A 17,719-nucleotide genomic window follows, 5' to 3' on the forward strand; every position below is an offset into this window, starting at 1 on the left:
CCTGAGTAGCCGGGACTACAGGCGCCCGCCTAATTTTTTGTATTTTTAGTAGAGACGGGGTTTCACCATGTTAACCAGGATGGTCTCGATCTCCTGAACTCGTGATCCACCCGCCTCGGCCTCCCAAAGTGCTGGGATTACAGGCGTGAGCCACTGCGCCCAGCCTGGAGACTGTTATTCTAAGTGAAGTAACTCAGGAATGGAAAACCGGACATCGTATGTTCTCACTGATATGTGGGAGCTAAGCTATGAGGATTCAAAGGCATAAGAATGATACAATCGACTTTGGGGACTTGGGGGAAAGAGTGGGAGGGGGTGAGGGATAAAAGACCACAAATATGGTGGAGTGTATACTGCTTGGGTGATGGGTGCAGCAAATTTTCACAAATCGCCACAAAAGAACTTACTCATGTAACCAAATACCACCTGTACCCCAGTAACTTATGGACTAAAATAAAACAAATAAATGCATTATCGTCCTACCTCCCACATATTACCTTCAGTCCTACAATTTGCTTTTCCTTTTTTCTCTGCTGATATACAACTTCGCTTCCTTTGAAACATATTTCAAAGTCCAGCTCATCATGGATTCCCCCTTAAAGTGCCACTTCATCCTCTAGCCCTAGCTCAGATCTGAAGTATAACACTGATGGCCAGAGTAATTACGAATGATAATATTAACTACTTACTGTATTTGTATCATGTGCCAAGCACTCTGTTATGTATTTTACATGTAGTAACCCTAATCTTCACATCCTGAGAAGTATTATTATCCCTAATTTACAAATGAGGAAACTGAGGCTGGAGTGACATGTTCAAGGCCACAGGAACAGCTATTATGTGGCAAATCCAGGGTTCAGACTGTGACTTATTTGGCTGCCAAGCCTGTGTTCTTTCTCTCACAACAAATACTGTGGCACTGCACTGGATTGATAGTGACTTGCTTTGTAAGTATCTCCCCCCACAACCACTATCATCAAAGAAAACGTATGTTTCTCTTATATGTCCTCAATATGCTTGTTGAATTGAGTTGAACAGCTTAAAGCCAGAAAACACATCTCCTATTTTTTTAATATATTCCATCCTTGTGCTCAGCACATAAGGTAATCATTAAATGTTAATGACTAAGTGAAATGGAATAAAATCAGTGTTGTGGTAGCCATTTTTAAACTTTAAGAGTTTAAATGTGCAGCCCATAGACAGCACCACAGCTGGGAGTGCCATATTGCCGTTAAGCCAGAAGGTGGATTCACGGGATGGAAACATTGAAAACAGACACCACAAGAATGGTTAAGTCAGTTTTCCAAACCACTTTCTACAAGTAGCTACTGCTTTCTCCCCCATAATAATTTCACAATGATTAGCCTGCTAGGTGAGAAATACCAGGCAAAAACCTGCATCTCAGCAGAGTTTAGAGCAACCACTTAAGTATTGGGTCAAGGTGGGAGGTGATGGGGACAACAGGTAGAGTCATTCCCATCTAGCTGGTCAAAAGTGCAAGATAAATGCCATCTAGATATCTATTATGGGCTTTATCTTTCTAGATAAATGCCTTTATTCTTATAATTAGCTTGATAAAATGCCATCTCACATTCCAACACATATGGATATCAAAATGCATATTTGGTGAGGAATGGTGTCTTATGTTACCAATTTCTGCTTCCTTTGCTTTCTTTGCTCATAGCACAAAATTTCAAACCTTTTTGCCAAAACCTTACTATGTAGCTTTTTAACTTAATTAAATATATAGGCAATTACTGACACCATCTGTCTTCATAGAAAAAGAACAAGAAGTGACACAAAAGCCTGGGATTCTGAAGGGGATGTTTAGCAAACAAAATCTTCTAGTTCCACTATAGTAATATTTATTTTTAAGAGCCCTTCTGTCATTTTAAATTATTTATGTTTCTTAGAAATAATGAATTTGAATTATACTTGGAAAGTGGTGGCTTTGGTATGATTTTTTTTAAAGGAAATATCAGATAATCCATTGCTTTTTCAGTAAAACAAAAACTTAAACACGTCGTTGAACATCTGTTACTAGTACAGTCTAACACAGCACTTAAAATCCTTTAAAATCCCTGAAAACCTTTATCAAGTTACATGAATCTTTTGCATAAATGGAACTGTTTTAGCAATATGTATATTCCTTTAAACATATATTTTGCTTTCTTAAACGTAAGATTCATTGTGTCCCCTATTGTTCTGAGCCCTTATAAATAAATAAATGAAATTGCTTCTTTTCTTAAAGACTTTATCTTCCCCTGTCATGTTACATTCCTATCCCACCCCAGAGTACCTACCTTATGTCTGTTTTTTTTGTTTGTTTGTTTGTTTTTGAGATGGAGTCTTGCTCTGTCGCCAGGCTGGATTGCAGTGGTGCAATCTCAGCTCACTGCAACCTCTGCCTCCTGGGTTCAAGCAATTCTCCTGCCTCAGCCTCCCAAGTAGCTGGGGTTGCAGGTGTGTGCCACCACACTAGGCTAATTTTTATATTTTCAGTAGAGACAGGGTTTCACCATGTTGGCCAGGCTGGTCTCGAACTCCTCACCTGGTGATCCATCCACCTTGGCCTCCCAAAGTGCTGGGATAACAGGCGTGAGCCACCGCACCTGGCCTGTTTTTTAATCTTTGTAGATGTCTCCACAAATGTCTTAATATGTAAATGCTATTAAACCAACCCACTGGAGCTTGATCAGGTAGTCAGGAACCAATAGAAGTCCAAATAATGCAACAAAATTCACCTCCCATACAGAGGACACAGGTAGGAAATATAAAGAAGAACATGGAGTTTCCCTATCATTGGCAGTTACCACCAAGGAGGACAACTGTGTTCCCCTGCAGCTTTTCCCCAGAATTGGAGGGACCGTGTTTCAAATGCCACGTGGCAGCAACTAAGTTCCGAAGTCAAATAGAAGTGTGCAGGACACAAGGACATTTCTAAAGAGGCTCAATAGAAAGACATTTCTCAAAGAAATGGCACTGTGAAACTTCTATTCATATGAAAGACTTATGGCATACCAAAGAATATGTTATACCAGATTTTGAGGGAAAGCACCAATGTATATATTTTATATTTTTTATTCACTTGTTAAAGAAAGAAATTTGAAGAAAGTAATTTCATGATGATTTTCTACAAATTGCCTCAAAGATCCTGTATTTAATGCTTAGCAGATAACAGGTAGAGCTAAAACTAAGAATTTACACTTATCTGCCATGACTCAATAGCGTTCTAGTGTATTCTCCTGAGAGGAAGCTATACATTAAGAAATAGTGCATTGAATTTTAGAAGAGGTAAAGGAGAAAGAGGGGGAAAAGAGGAAGAGAGGAAGAAAATACCACCCTTAATGCCATTTCTTTCATTTGCTAGAAAATGAACCCAGGGACAAATGGCATCAAAGGGGGCCTGTTTGTTAAAAGCAGCCTCTGGGGTGGAGCTCAGCAGAGCAGAGGCCTACCATAGCAGCAGAGCCTGGACAGGTCAGCCGGGATGTAGAACATTTACTCAGGTGGAACTCCAGGGTGCCTTTCAGCCAGCAGCTACTCAATTGAAATTTTTCCCAGGGCCCTAAAGCTCCACCCACGTTTCTGGAAAGTGCCATAGGACTTTGATTGATCACAGGTGGGAACCTTGCCTTTTTGCCTATACTGAAGGACTGTATTTCTTTGTCCTTATACAGCTCCTATACGTAGGCTCTCAAAGTGCTTTAGAGACAAATAATGGGAAAGGTGAGACAGAAAGGTGTTAAGTGACTTGCCCGAAGTCCCACGGTAAATCGCAAGCCTTCCCTGGCTTCACAGCTCTCTGGCAATTGGGGGAGCTTCTTGCTGTGGCTGCCAGCATCACAGTGCCCTCTCACATTCTGCCAAGCATTTGTTTCCCTCGCCAGGCTGAGAGCAATCAACAGGGTCAAGCACAGTAGAGAAAACCTGGCCTTTTGGGTTAGGCTAAACCTGGATCTTTGTCCTTGCCCTGCCGCTGAGCTGTGGAACTTGGCACGGTCTTGGGTTCTTTGAGCCTCAATTTTCCCTTCACAAAATGGGAGTATGAATACCAACCCCATAAAGTTGTTCGGAGGATGGTATGAGCAAATACCACAGTGCCTTGCACTTAATAGGCCCTTAATCTAATCAGTGTCCCTTCCTCTTTCCTTTCCCAAGTCTCCCTCCTTGAGTCTGTCCTACATGGTAGCTGCAAGGCAGCTTTCTAAAGACTGCTGCCATCCAAAAGGATGTCCTATTAGCCGGACAGGGTGCTGAATCTTTCAAACACGAGTCTGTAGGAAACAGTGGCAAAGTCATGGAATCCAGATTCATCTCTCAGATAACTGAATCCAAAAGGTTCCCTTATGATAAGCATGTAGTACCTGGGACTCAACCCTCTACCATCACCAAATTAGTCAGGATGTATTGGATTACTGGGTTAACTTGATGGGGTTGAGGAAGTGTCCCCGTGGAGGGCATAGAGCTTGCAGGGAGCCCCACACCATAGAAGGAGGCTAGAGTGCTTGGAGTCCCCTGGGGTGAGCAACTGGAGGACAGGAGAAGGTGGAAACATCTGGGACAAAGCTTTCCTGAGCCACCGGCCCACTACCTGAGCAGCCCCTTCTCTTCTGGGTTTGACCATGTCCAGTCCTTCTCAGTCCAGGAGCTGATACAAAGTAAAAGCCTGCTGTGGTGAGTCCAAGCAACAGCTTGCGTTTTAGAAAGTGGCACTGTCCTCAGAGCTGAGTCTTTATGCTGATGGAGCCAGATTTATGCTAATATATATTCTTTCTTCCAGATCATGACTGCTTATGGTGGCCCATATATTAACCCTCACTGGGCATTAATTTGCTTTCGTGTCTGTAGCAGGTATTTTTTACCCATACATGGCAAAGCTTTTTAAGGTTTAGACTAATACCTATAATAAACTCAGAAGGCGGTTTGGGAGGTGGCTTATCACAGGCTCCCACACTTAGTCATCATTCACACACTCAACTAGATTCAAACAAGTGGCCATATACATTGTACAGGTATCCATCCTAAGTGACTCTGTGTGTGTGTGTGTGTGTGTAACAGCTTTAGTGAGATACCATATACCATAAAATTCACACTTTTTAAAATTTTATTATTATTATACTTTAAGTTTTAGGGTACATGTGCACAACATGCAGGTTTGTTACATATGTATACATGTGCCATGTTGGTGTGCTGCACCCATTAACTCATCATTTAGCATTAAGTATATTTCCTAATGCTATCCCTCCCCCCGCCCCCCACCCCACAATAGTCCCCGATGTGTGATGTTCCCCTTCCTGTGTCCATGTGTTCTCATTGTTCAATTCCCACCTATGAGTGAGAACATGCAGTGTTTGGTTTTTTGTCCTTGCGATAGTTTGATGAGAATGATGGTTTCCAGTTTCATCCATGTCCCTACAAAGGACATGAACTCATCATTTTTTATGGCTGCATAGTATTCCATGGTGTATATGTGCCACATTTTCTTAATCCAGTCTATCGTTGTTGGACATTTAGGTTGGTTCCAAGTCTTTGCTATTGTGAGTAGTGCCGCAATAAACATACGTGTGCATGTGTCTTTATAGCAGCATGATTTATAATCCTTTGGGTATGTATATACCCAGTAATGGGATGGCTGGGTCAAATGGTATTTCTAGTTGTAGATCCCTGAGGAATCGCCACACTGACTTCCACAATGGTTGAACTAGTTTACAGTCCACCAACAGTGTAAAAGTGTTCCTATTTCTCCACATCCTCTCCAGCACCTGTTGTTTCCTGACTAATGATCGCCATTCTAACTGGTGTGAGATGGTATCTCATTGTGGTTTTCATTTGCATTTCTCTGATGGCCAGTGATGATGAGCATTTTTTCATGTGTGTTTTGGCTGCATAGATGTCTTCTTTTGAGAAGTGTCTGTTCATATCCTTCGCCCACTTTTTGATGGGGTTGTTTGTTTTTTTCTTGTAAATTTGTTTGAGTTCATTGTAGATTCTGGATATTAGCCCTTTGTCAGATGAGTAGGTTGCAAAAATTTTCTCCCATTCTGTAGGTTGCCTGTTCACTCTGATGGTAGTTTCTTTTGCTGTGCAGAAGCTCCTGAGTTTAATTAGATCCCAATTGTCAATTTTGGCTTTTGTTGCCATTGCTTTTGGTGTTTTAGACATGAGGTCCTTGCTTATGCCTATGTCCTGAATGGTATTGCCTAGGTTTTCTTCTAGGGTTTTTATGGTTTTAGGTCTAACATTTAAGTCTTTAATCCATCTTGAATTAATTTTTGTATAAGGTATAAGGAAGGGATCCAGTTTCAGCTTTCTACATATGGCTAGCCAGTTTTCCCAGCACCATTTATTAAATAGGGAATCCTTTCCCCATTGCTTGTTTTTCTCAGGTTTGTCATAGATCAGATAGTTGTAGATATGCGGCATTATTTCTGAGGGTTCTGTTCTGTTCCATTGGTCTATATCTCTGTTTTGGTAGCAGTACCATGCTGTTTTGGTTACTGTAGCCTTGTAGTATAGTTTGAAGTCAGGTAGCGTGATGCCTCCAGCTTCGTTCTTTTGGCTTAGGATTGACTTGGCCATGTGGGCTCTTTTTTGGTTCTATATGAACTTTAAAGTAGTTTTTTCCAATTCTGTGAAGAAAGTCATTGGTAGCTTGATGGGGATGGCATTGACTCTATAAATTACCTTGGGCAGTATGGCCATTTTCATGATATTGATTCTTCCTACCCATGAGCATGGAATGTTCTTCCATTTGTTTGTATCCTCTTTTATTTCATTGAACAGTGGTTTGTAGTTCTCCTTGAAGAGGTCCTTCACATCCCTTGTAAGTTGGATTCCTAGGTATTTTATTCTCTTTGAAGCAATTGTGAATGGGAGTTTACTCATGATTTGGCTCTCTGTTTGTCTGTTATTGGTGTATAAGAATGCTTCTGATTTTTGCACATTGATTTTGTAACCTGAGACTTTGCTGAAGTTGCTTATCAGCTTGAGATTTTGGGCTGAGACGATGGGGTTTTCTAGATATACAATCATGTCATCTACAAACAGGGACAATTTGACTTCCTCTTTTCCTAATTGAATACCCTTTATTTCCTTCTCCTGCCTGATTGCCCTGGCCAGAACTTCCAACACTATGTTGAATAGGAGTGGTGAGAGGGGGCATCCCTGTCTTGTGCCTGTTTTCAAAGGGAATGCTTCCAGTTTTTGCTCATTCAGTATGATATTGGCTGTGGGTTTGTCACAGATAGCTCTTATTATTTTGAGATACGATCCATCAATACCTTATTTATTGAGAGTTTTTAGCATGAAAGGTTGTTGAATTTTGTCAAAGGCCTTTTCTGCATCTATTGAGATAATCATGTGGTTTTTGTCTTTGGTTCTGTTTATATGCTGGATTGCATTTATTGATTTGCGTATGTTGAACCAGCCTTGCATCCCAGGGATGAAGCCCACTTGATCATGGTGGATAAGCTTTTTGATGTGCTACTGGATTCGGTTTGCCAGTATTTTATTGAGGATTTTTGCATCAATGTTCATCAAGGATATTGGTCTAAAATTCTCTTTTTTGGTTGTGTCTCTGCCAGGCTTTGGTATCAGGATGATGCTGGCCTCAGAAAATGAGTTAGGGAGGATTCCCTCTTTTTCTATTGATTGGAATAGTTTCAGAAGGAATGGTACCAGCTCCTCTTTGTACCTCTGGTAGAATTCGGCTGTGAATCCATCTGGTCCTGGACTTTTTTTGGTTGGTAAGCTATTGATTATTGCCTCAATTTCAGAGCCTGTTATTGGTCTATTCAGAGATTTAGCTTCTTCCTGGTTTAGTCTTGGGAGGATGTATGTGTCGAGGAATTTGTCCATTTCTTCTAGATTTTCTAGTTTATTTGTGTAGAGGTGTTTATAGTATTCTCTGATGGTAGTTTGTATTTCTGTGGGATCGGTGGTGATATCCCCTTTATCATTTTTTATTGCGTCCATTTGATTCTTCTCTCTCTTCTTCTTTATTAGTCTTGCTAGCAGTCTATCAATTTTGTTGATCTTTTCAAAAAACCAGCTCCTGGACTCATTGATTTTTTGAAGGGTTTCTTATGTCTCTATTTCCTTCAGTTCTGCTCTGATCTTAGTTATTTCTTGCCTTCTGCTAGCTTTTGAATGTGTCTGCTCTTGCTTTTCTAGTTCTTTTAATTGTGATGTTAGGGTGTCAATCTTAGATCTTTCCTGCTTTCTCTTGTGGGCATTTAGTGCTATAAATTTCCCTCTACACACTGCTTTGAATGTGTCCCAGAGATTCTGGTATGTTGTGTCTTTGTTCTCGTTGGTTTCAAAGAACATCTTTATTTCTGCCTTCATTTCATTATTTACCCAGTAGTCATTCAGGAGCAGGTTGTTCAGTTTCCATGTAGTTGAGTGGTTTTGAGTGAGTTTCTTAATCCTGAGTTCTAGTTTGATTGCACTGTGGTCTGAGAGACAGTTTGTTATAATTTCTGTTATTTTACATTTGCTGAGGAGTGCTTTACTTCCAACTGTGTGGTCAATTTTGGAGTAGGTGTGGTGTGGTGCTGAAAAGAATGTATATTCTGTTGATTTGGGGTGGAGAGTTCTGTAGATGTCTATTAGGTCTGCTTGGTGCAGAGCTGAGTTCAATTCCTGGGTGTCCTTGTTAACTTTCTGTCTCGTCGATCTGTCTAATGTTGACAGTGGGGTGTTAAAGTCTCCCATTATTATTGTGTGGGAGTCTAAGTCTCTTTGTAGGTCACTAAGGACTTGCTTTATGAATCTGGGTGCTCCTGTATTGGGTGCATATATATTTAGGATAGTTAGCTCTTCTTGTTGAATTGATCCCTTTACCATTATGTAATGGCCTTCTTTGTCTCTTTAGATCTTTGTTGGTTTAAAGTCTGTTTTTTCAGAGACTAGGATTGCAACCCCTGCCTTTTTTTGTTTTCCATCTGCTTGGTAGATCTTCCTCCATCCTTTTATTTTGAGCCTATGTGTGTGCCTGCACGTGAGATGGGTTTCCTGAATACAGCACACTGATGGGTCTTGACTCTTTATCCAATTTGCCAGTCTGTGTCTTTTAATTGGAGCATTTAGCCCATTTACATTTAAAGTTAATATTGTTAGGTGTGAATTCAATCCTGTCATTATGATGTTAGCTGGTTATTTTGCTCGTTAGTTGATGCAGTTTCTTCCTGGCCTTGATGGTCTTTACGATTTGGCATGTTTTTGCAGTGGCTGGTACTGGTTGTTCCTTTCCATGTTTAGTGCTTCCTTCAGGAGCTCTTTTAGGGCAGGCCTGGTGGTGACAGAATCTCTCAGCATTTGCTTGTCTGTAAAGGATTTTATTTCTCTTTCACTTATTAAGCTTAGTTTGGCTGGATATGAAATTCTGGGTTGAAAATTCTTTTCTTTAAGAATGTTGAATATTGGTCCCCACTCTCTTCTGGCTTGTAGAGTTTCTGCCGAGAGATCAGCTGTTAGTCTGATGGGCTTCCCTTTGTGGGTAACCCGACCTTTCTCTCTGGCTGCCCTTAACATTTTTTCCTTCATTTCAACTTTGGTGAATCTGACAATTATGTGTCTTGGAGTTGCTCTTCTCGAGGAGTATCTTTGTGGCATTCTCTGTATTTCCTGAATTTGAATGTTGGCCTGCCTTGCTAGATTGGGGAAGTTCTCCTGGATAATATCCTGAAGAGTGTTTTCCAACTTGGTTCCATTCTCCCCGTCACTTTCAGGTACACCAATCAGACGTAGATTTGGTCTTTTCACATAGTCCCATATTTTTTGGAGGCTTTGTTCATTTCTTTTTATTCTTTTTCTCTAAACTCCTCTTCTCGCTTCATTTCATTCATTTCATCTATCGCTGATACCCTTTCTTCCAGTTGATCACGTCAGCTACTGAGACTTCTGCATTCGTCACGTAGCTCTCATGCCTTGGTTTTCAGCTCCATCAGGTCCTTTAAGGACTTCTCTGCATTGGTTATTCTAGTTATCCATTCGTCTAATTTTTTTTCAAAGCTTTTAACTTCTTTGCCATTGGTTCGAATTTCCTCCTGTAGCTCAGAGTAGTTTGATCATCTGAAGCCTTCTTCTCTCAACTCGTCAAAGTCATTCTCCATCCAGCTTTGTTCCGTTGCTGGTGAGGAGCTGCGTTCCTTTGGAGGAGGAGAGGCGCTCTACTTTTTAGAGTTTCCAGTTTTTCTGCTCTGTTTTTTTCCCATCTTTGTGGTTTTATCTACCTTTGGTCTTTGATGATGGTGACGTACAGATGGGTTTTTGGTGTAGATGTCCTTTCTGTTTGTTAGTTTTCCTTCTAACAGACAGGAACCTCAGCTGCAAGTCTGTTGGAGTTTGCTAGAAGTCCACTCCAGACACTGTTTGCCTGGGTATCAGCAGCGGTGGCTGCAGAACAGTGGATTTTGGTGAACCGCAAATGCTGCTGCCTGATCATTCCTCTGCAAGTTTTGTCTCAGAGGAGTACCCGGCCATGTAAGGTGTCAGTCCGCCCCTACTGGGGGGTGCCTCCCAGTTAGGCTACTCGGGGGTCAGGGACCCACTTGAGGAGGCAGTCTGCCCGTTCTCAGATCTCAAGCTGCATGCTGGGAGAACCACTACTCTTCAAAGCTGTCAGAGAGGGACATTTAAGTCTGCAGAGGTTACTGCTGTCGTTTTGTTTGTCTGTGCCCTGCCCCCAGAGGTGGTGCCTACAGAGGCAGGCAGGCCTCCTTGAGCTGTGATGGGCTCCACCCAGTTCGAGCTTCTTGGCCGCTTTGTTTACGTAATCAAACAACTAACTCGGCAATGGCGGGCACCCCTCCCCCAGCCTCGCTGCCGCCTTGCAGTTCGATCTGGGACTGCTGTGCTAGCAATGAGCAAGACTCCTTGGGTGTAGGACCCTCTGAGCCATGTGAGGGATATAATCTCCTGGTGTGCTGTTTTTTAAGCCCGTTGGAAAAGCACAGTATTAGGGTGGGAGTGACCCGATTTTCCAGGTGCCATCTGTCACCCCTTTCTTTGACTAGGAAAGGGAATTCCCTGACCCCTTGTGCTTCCCAGGTGGGGCGATGCCTTGCCCTGCTTCGGCTCGTGCATGGTGTGCTGCACCCACCGTCCTGCGCCTACTGTCTGGCACTCCCCAATGAGATGAACCCGGTACCTCAGTTGGAAATGCAGAAATCACCCGTCTTCTGCATCGCCCACGCTGGGAGCTGTAGACCGGAGCTGTTCGTATTCGGCCATCTTGGCTCTGGTCTTGATCTCTTGACCTTGTGATCCGCCCACCTCGGCCTCCCAAAGTATTCAAAATTCACACTTTTAAAATATACATTACAATGGTTTTTAGTATATTCACAGACTTGTGCAACCATCACCATTATCTAATTTTACAACATCTTCCTCAACCCCAAAAAAGAATGCTGTACACATTAGAAGTCACTCCCCATACCTCCTTCCTCACAGCCACTGGAAACCATTTTCCATCTCCATGGATTTCCCTATTCTAGGCATTTTATATAAATGAGATCATACAATAGGTGGGCTTTTGTGACTGGTTTCTTTCAGTTTCTATAATGTTTTCAAGGTTCCGTCATGTTGTAGCATATATCAATGCTTTGTTCCTTTTCATGGCTTAATAATATCCCATTGTACGGCTATACCACATTTTGTTAATTTATTCATCAGTGAATGGGTATTTGGGTTGTGTCCACTTTTTGACTGTTATGAATAATGTTGCAATGGACATTCATATAAAAGTGTTCGCATAAACATGTGTTTTCATTTGTCTTGGTTATATACCTAAGAGCAGAACTGATGGGTCAAATGGTAACTCAAAGTTTAACTTTTTTAGGAACTGTCAAAGTGTTTTCCAAAGCAGCTGTACCATTTTGCCACCTCACTAGCAGTATATAAGGGTCCCAATTTCTCCATATCTTTGCCAACACTTGTTATTGGTTTTTTATTTCAACCATCCTTGTGGGTGTGAAGGAGCATCTCTTATCTGTGTTTTCAAGGAAGATTTTTTTCCCCTTGTGTTATTTTATTGAATCACCCAGCAAAGATTGATTGGGCACTACTAATATCAGGAGTACTGTGCTGAGTGTTGTACAGGATGTAGGTATGAAAAAGAGAGGTTCTTGCTCTCAGTCTCATTCTCCTCTCTAGGAATTTCCCAAAAGTAAACAAACTTGCCTTGAATTTGAAATCAAGGGCTCTGAACTCTGGTCTGAACTCTACTCCTGACCAAGTCTCTTCTCCTTGTGAGCCGCATGCCTGGGGTTTGAGGGGACTGGACTAGACCAACTCTAAGGCCATAGCTCAGACAGTCCATATTTCTTGCCTATATATTCTGCAACCAAGGTTGTTCTTTATTTAAAAATTCTGGTTTCCTGGAAATGTCAAAGAAACTGGGAAGGAAAGGGGAACTCTGCAGCCAACTCACTGCACTGATTAGGGCCAATGCCACATGCTCATCCTTACCGAGAGAGGATTTTGCTTTGCACGATGGTCATCGAAGGCTGTTCATAGGAATCTTCCCCAATGGGATCCACAGAACAAGAGCTCTTCTGCTTTGAAAATCCTCACAGAAGACTTTTGGAGATCATTTGAAGTGACAGTAAAGGAGCACTTCTCAACTAAGAGAATCCTTCACCAGCCCTGCCATTTATAGCATGGAAATTAAAGAGGGAGAATAACTATCTACAGTATGGGATTACTATATTGAATTGCCATGGAAGGCGCATATACAATTACTAGTCCTAGAAACCTGAAATAGCTTATAAAAATTGTGTTTTCATGTTTATTATAAATTAGTGCTTAATGTCAAAATAAAAAAGTAGCATTCCAAAAATTCATAAGAAAAAAGCAAAGAAATGCTTAAAAAGAAATGAGTATATTCTGTATCTTTATAAATAATAGTTGGGCCATTGGTCTTGAAAGTAATAGAGGGAGGGTCATAAATGCATGGAGGCTGCAGAAGAAACTCAGAAAAGGAAGCAGAGAAAGCAACAGTATATTAAAAGATTTGTGATTTTTTTTACAAAGGTAAAAAGTATAAATACAGCTGCCGATGATGAAAGTTTAAGTTTCAAGATTTTCCATTTTTGATCCTCAAATTAATTTTAGATATAGTTTCTGCATATCATGAACAAATTTCCAAAGTCACAGGGAAACTTGGCACTCTGAAGAAATTGATCTACTAATGCTGGCAATGAAGTGTCATAGAAAGAACTAGCCTGGAAGTCAGGAACTTGGGCTTTGATTCTAGTTCCTCCCCTAAATGTGGGACCTGAGAAGTCATTTCACCCTCAGAGTCCTCACCCATAAAATGAAGAGATGAGAAGGATGGAGGTCATTCTCAGTCAGCCAGGACAGTGCTGGTTAAGACCTCCCTAAGCCCTGAGTATTTTTAGTTTTAGAGATTCCATCCTACATCGTATCAAATGTATTAAAAATCCATTTCATCTATTCCATGAGGATAATCATGGAATATGATTTAGACATAACTGTATTAGTATTGTGTTGTATCTGACCGACATGTTCTATTTGGTTGATATTTTTAAAACATTGTTATTTTGCTGTTTTCTTTTCATATTTGGGAGCCAGGAACTCCCAAATATGGATTTTGGATTTTTTTCAGAATCCAAAAGTTTTGAAGGCCTTTGAAAATCACGGAAGTCTTAGGTACGCCTGGCCCTGAGTGCTAAGTGGTGGGGCACAGATGGTTTGCAGCCTCTTACCCCACCCACTCCAAACACCCCATAGAAGGCAGTGTCCAAGGGGATTGGTACAGAGATGGAAGCTCTAGTTGCTCAAAGATAGCTTCGTGGAGCTGTGATTTAAGTCATGCCCAAAAAGATGAGTAGGATTAACAGAGACAGAGGGGAAGGCCTCTAAGCTGAAAACCAAGAGGCTCAATTGCTGACCGGGGTGACTGCCCTGTACAGCGACAACTGCCGTTCTTCACTTCTCCAAGAGACTGGGCTATCCCAACAGCTGCCACCAGGTGGCAACAAGCCAAACGGCTGCTCTCCCCTCTGCCTATTGATTTAGGCAGAGGGCCTATTGCATTTTAATGTTATGCAAACAACTCTTACCAAATACCATAATCACATTAGTATTTTACTAATTGAAAATTCTTACAGTGGGGTGTACCAACTCCTTTAAAATTAAGCATGAGGTGTGTTGTTTACCACAATGGAGAGCTCTATGCTGTCTGGAGATTCAGTGATCCAAGTGGGGAAAAAATATGTCATTTAGTAACTGCCTAAGAAAACGTGTTCTGTTTATAATAGCTGGGATTCTGAGGCCTGTATTTAAATAGCATCTGCAAAGAGTTAAATGTGCTCCCTGTCTCTGAGAAGCAGGCAAGAACACAGAAGTCAAGAACCAAGTGAATTCTTACACCTGCTCCAACTCTGCTCCCAACAGTCAGATGGGGAAGAAGTGGTCAGGACCCAAAACAGATTTATGTCTGCCAGGCCTCTGTAGTAATAGTCTCACACACTATCTCATTTAGCCACTGAATCCACACATATCCCTCAGGGATAGATCCCATCAGGCCTATATTAATAGACAAGGAAATAGGCCCAGAGAGGGGAAAGAAGTTGCTTAAGACCACAAGGCCAGCACTCCCAGCGAGGTCCTGTGACTCTGGTCCAGGGCACTCTCTGTCCTGAGAAAGCCATCCACCTCTCCCAAGCCACAGTCCCCTCCAATCCCATTACTCTCAAGCTGCTGTCACTTTTCCCCTACCAAGCTGCCCCTGTCCTTCTCCACCTTACTGCATCTTAGCCTAAACGTGATGAGAAGTGGACTGAGCTGCCTCTGCCTTGTCCCCTGGGGAAGGCCTCAGGTCTTATAGACCTCACTTCTCACCAATCCAGGAGAATCTTGAGCCCCAGGCCCAGAAGTGAGAGCAGAGAAAAAGCTGCTTCCCTCCCAGGAACTGATTCTGTTTTATCCCTAGAGCCTAGCCATGCACATCCTCCTGATTTTACAGCTGCAAAAGGAGAAAAAGTGCCTGAGATTTCAACCCACCCTCTATAACATGCTGTAACAAAGGCATCTCAAACTTAACTGATCTGAAATCTTGATTTTACCCTCCAAGGTATTTCTCTGGCATTCTGCCCCAGTGGGAAATGGTAATGCTATTCTTCCATTTTCTTCAGGGTGGAAGTTTTGGAGACACCTTTGGCTCCTTTTTCTCATACTGCACATCCAATCCATCAATAAGTCCTTTTAGTTCTACTTTTGAAAAATATCTATAATACAACCACTTCTCCCACCTTCCAGTTACCGGTGTGGTCTAGCCACCATCATCTCTCACCTCAATTACTGCAAGTCTTCCTAACTGGACTCCCTGTTTTCATCCTTGCCCCCTCAGGGCCTCTTGTCAATGCAATTAGAGTCACATTAGTTAGCTCACATCACTCCTCCACTCAACACTCTCCAGTGCATTCCCAGCCTCCACAGCTGTAAAAAGGAAATAAGCCCTTGGCTCTGTACTTAGCCAAACCAGTAAAACAGAGGGAACCATGGCCTACCCGTGGCTGTATTCTCTACCAACCAGAGGAGCTGGGCAGGTGACCAAGCACTTGGTCTTACTCTAGAAAAAATCAAGTGGTCCAATGCTGGATTTTCTGTCGAACTGGGGCTGTGAATGCTGTGAACATGGGCAGAGAGGTGACTCACACATCCCTTTGGCCAACCAGCTACTAAGCATGATGGGCCGTGTATCACAGTTCACCCTGAAGGCCGGATGCCATTTCTGGTGTGGGTGAATTCTCAGTACTGCATGTCTCAGAGTTGGCTTATTTGGAGTGCCTGTCTTTTTAAAAATTTTCGGCAATATGATAAATATACACAATTCCCTGTTAGCCTCATAGATACATCTGGAAGCAACAGAGGGAGGATTCACCCAGACTACTATCCCCAGTGAGTGATTAGTTAAGGAAAGTGTGGCCCGGAGAGGCAACTTCTTTTGGGTCACAGATATTTGTCTCAGACCCTGATACCAAAAGCTGGGGCCTTTAGTGGGTCATTTATCCTGTCTGAAATCTCTGGTTCTTCTTACAAAAAGAAAAAGAGGAAGAAGACGATAAGAAAACTTAGAGATGAGTCTGCAGAGCATCTTTGGATTCATAAAGCTCTGAAATCCTGATTCTTCAGTGAGTGTTATTTGATCTATAAATTAGTCTCTGAGTCCCATGCGTGCCCTGATGCCCATAGGAGAAGGGTGGCAAGAGGCAACACTAAACCCTTTGCTGAGAACTTTATTTGCACAGAATGTAGGGCCTGAGCACATCTGCCCACATCTGCGTGCTCTGCCACCCATTCATCCCGCCTGTCACCAGAAAGAGGCAGAAGCAGCAGGGGTGAGCAGGCAGCCTCCATCTGCTGAGAACACCTCAGGCAAAAAGGGCTCAAGACCAGGCTTCTCTCCCACCCCTCCCCACACAGAAGCATGTTGCTACATTGTCATCTCAAAGCTTGCGGTCCAGATCCTTGGACCAGAACAAACTGGGCAAGCTGACCTTTGCCTGACTCCTGCCCTGTCTACTGGCTCTCACCTGCCCAAGGCCTCCAGATGCAGCCGTGGTTCACACGGCATCCAGCACAGTAGCAGTCAGGGCAGTGGAGAGCAGGGGCCTCTGTAGCACTTCTGCCCTCTCCACCCCACTGGCCCTGCTCCTTTGCAGGCTACAATGCACTTCTTTACAACCAATCCAATAGAAATAGAATTCAGCCAGGCATAGTAGCTCAGGTCTGCAATCCCAACACTTTGGGAGGCCAAGGCGAGAGTATCATTTGAACCCAGGAGTTTGAGACCAGCCTGGGCAACAAGATCTTGTCTCTACAAAAAAGGAAAGAAAAAAAAATTAGCAGGGTTTGGTGGTGCAAACCTATTAGTCCTAGCTACTCAGGAGGCTGAGGCAGGAGGATCGCTTGAGCCCAGGAAGTCAAGGCAGCAGTGGTTTTATTATTATCTTATTATTAATACTTTCTTATTAATGAGATACTTTGCATTCTTTTTTACATCCTCAGTCCTCAAAATCTGGTGTGCATTTGTACCATTTCAAGTGCTCAATAGCCACATGAGGCTAGTGGCTACCATATTTGATAGTGCAGATCTAGAATATACGTGGAAGTCTATATACAGTTGCAGTTATCTTGATTCTGCTAATGTTAACACTGGCTGGTAACATTTTGTTATATTCTCATCTAGTCTTTTCTACATATATTAGTTTTGCAAAGCTGAAGTCATGTTGCTTATGTAACTTTCTATCCTCCTTTTGCTGTTTTGTGCATCTTCCTAAATCATCAAAAGTTCCTCACAACCACTGTCTCTAATTATATCAGAATCCCATCACTTGGATGTGTCATAGTCTTTTTAGCCACTGCCAAAACGTTGGACAGCAAGTGTTTCAGTAATATAGGTAATACTGAGATAATTATTTTTTGTATTCCTTGTGCTCTTAAGACCTTAATATAAATCTCTCTAGCATTCTAACCATTTTTAACAAAGTGACCTTTAATCAGTCAAACAACTGGCAACAAGTGATTTCTGACTGACAGCTGAGACACCTTATGTTCTCATTACTCACCTCTGACACCTGGTTCTGCAACCTAGGGCAACCACTTCACTTTTCACACCACAGTCGCTCCATTTATAAACTGACTGTATTAGGTGATTTTTAAGGGTCTTTCCAGCCCTAACCTTCAG

General features: G+C 42.2%; 1 protein-coding gene and 1 long non-coding RNA gene across 29 annotated transcripts in view; one reads left to right on the top strand and one right to left on the bottom strand.

Moving 5' to 3' along the window:
* The window catches only part of IQCH (IQ motif containing H), a 249,328-nt gene that overhangs the window by 186,073 nt on the left and 45,536 nt on the right, over window positions 1-17,719 (top strand). The window lies entirely within an intron of this gene.
* Window positions 1-17,719, bottom strand: part of LOC129393985 (uncharacterized) — a 116,802-nt gene that overhangs the window by 39,408 nt on the left and 59,675 nt on the right. The gene's annotated exons all lie outside the window — the stretch shown is intronic.

Source organism: Pan paniscus, chromosome 16 (genome assembly GCF_029289425.2).
Source record: "Pan paniscus chromosome 16, NHGRI_mPanPan1-v2.0_pri, whole genome shotgun sequence".
Lineage (NCBI taxonomy): Eukaryota > Metazoa > Chordata > Mammalia > Primates > Hominidae > Pan > Pan paniscus.